Genomic DNA, 2,453 nt, shown 5'->3' on the forward strand with positions numbered 1-2,453 from the left:
AAGAAAAGTAAAGGAGGATGGATGAATGAAGGAGGATGCATGCAAATAAACTACTTGGAAAAATTCTGATTTTATATGTCCCACATCTCTCACCATAGTTGTTTCATCCTTTTCTCCATGTTCTTTGTCACATATATTTCCTTACCGTATCTCTGAAAATGTAAATTAAAAACTAAAATAGTTATAAATTAGGTGCTAAATAATTTTCTGTTTGACTTATCTTTTGAATAACGTCACATAAAATATGATGAGTTGAATAGTATAAAATTGAAAAGGAGGATGCGTTTGGTAAGGTGTTGGGAAGAATTAATAAAATAATATGTTGATATATTTAGGGAGAACTTCTTGTATAAGATATTATATGAGATTAAGGCCATAGCCTCTTTAATGCTTCGAGAAAAGATGAATAACCAAAGCCACAAGAAAGTTATACAAAAAAGATCGGATCAAGCATAAATCTGAAAAACAAATGTTTAGCACGTTTATTGTTTCTAGAAGCTAGCACTTTACTCGAAAACAAATGAGAAAGACCCATTTCCATGAAGAAACCGTAAGATTAGTTTTGGACTTGGGGCTCATATCTGTGGGTTCGTAATTGTAGAGTTCTTAACCTACTTCATACTATAAAATTCAACTGCATTTTGGTAGCGGTATTATTCTCCACTTTGTAAGTGGTAGCTCTTACGTTCCCGTGAATGGCGAGTTTGTTACTCAATTATGTGTCTCAGTCCAAATTTCTTACTCGTTAGTGTAAATAATATTATTGTGAATTAAGAGCTTTTCAGTTATATAATTTCTTGCTAATACCATGGAGTATTGCAGATTTGTTTTAGAGTTTTTGTTTTTTAACAAACGATACAACTACACACTATACTCATCTAAATTATGAGGACGGAAATTCAAACTTGTCGATGGAAGAACGCATATATTGCTTGATGAGTCCATATTATACTATATATTTTACTCTAATCTTAGTATTAATTTATTGGTTATTTTGGTAGAATTTTGATACTTTGTTATATATTTCAAATGTAGGACATTCGACTTCCTTTGGAGCAAAAAGTGATAAAAATGATGAATTTTTGGAGTGATTCCAATTGGAGGATGTTCGTGTGCCTTTTAAGATGATTGTGTCAATATTCCAGATTTTTTTACTAGGCCATTTGACCGTGGCGATGAAATTAAGGCCCAGCGCAGCTTTCCCAGATTGATGTTTCTGGACGTTTTGGGTATTTTGGAGGTCAAGATTGGGTATTTTGATGAAGATTCCTTCTGAGGATTTGTAGGGGACATCTTCAGATTTAAATAGAGAGCTTTTGGGATCAAATCGGAGTTGATTTGGTCAGTCAAAAGACTAATTTTCTGAGAACTCCGAATTCTAGTTCAAATAGGAAACCTTTAATTTTCTGTTTTATTATTTTATTATGTTTCCTAGTTTTATTCTAAGACCTTTTACTAGGAGGATTTTAATTAGAGTAGTATAAATAAGGCTTGTTAGCCATTAGGGTTCTTTACGCAACATTGGGGGAACGTACGTGGAGAATTTAGCTAGGCTTTGACGCTTTGTATTTTGAAGGTCTTTTCTATCCTTTTTCTATAAAATTCCTTTTGTTTTATGGTTGTTCGTAACTAATTTCCGTTTGCTAGGACGATGCCTTAAGCCTTAGCATGAATATGTAGTTTTTATTTAATTGGTTATGATTATACATGCATGCTTTGAATTATTAATCTTGGTGCTTTAAAATGTCTTTATATCTTAATGCTTAGCTACCATTAGGATGTTTAGATAAGTAATCGGATGCAATTCGGTCGGAATGCCACCGGAGAATTGAGTATTGCTTCTTGTGATTGATAGTTGTAATTTCACCTAGGCTGAATGCCACGTTTTAGGGGTTGCATGGTTTTCAAAGGATTTTCACAAAGCATAATGAGTCATGCATGTTTATATTTGATTTGAATGCCATAGACAGATTGCATGTTTGATATACGTTCTAGCTTGAATGCTACAAATAGAATATGCATAAGGAAAACCTAACCTTCAAAGTTGCATGTGTAATTCATAAGTAATTGGTAAATCTACATAGGATTGTTAAGGGGACGGCGGAACCCTAGTCTTTTACAATTTGGTTTTCAATACGTTTTCCTTTGTTTTATTTACTTTGCTAATTTCTTTATTCATTTTAATTAAATTCGTTTTTATTATTTTTAAATTCAAAATCAACTTTTTCCAATCTTTGTTTTTAAATAATTAATTAAGATTTGGTATTTACATAAATTATTTATTCAATCCCTGTGGAAACGACATTGCTTGAGCCGTTTATATTACGACAATCTTGTTTTCTTGCAAGTATTTTTAAGTGTTTTTATCCCTACTTTTGCAGGTGATAAAAATACCTATCATTGCTCTAATCAACTTTACTAAACTAATGTGCATAACTTTTTAGGAGTTATAT

Source organism: Pyrus communis, chromosome 5 (assembly GCF_041283825.1).
Source record: "Pyrus communis isolate YQ-2024b chromosome 5, ASM4128382v1, whole genome shotgun sequence".
NCBI classification, from domain to species: domain Eukaryota; kingdom Viridiplantae; phylum Streptophyta; class Magnoliopsida; order Rosales; family Rosaceae; genus Pyrus; species Pyrus communis.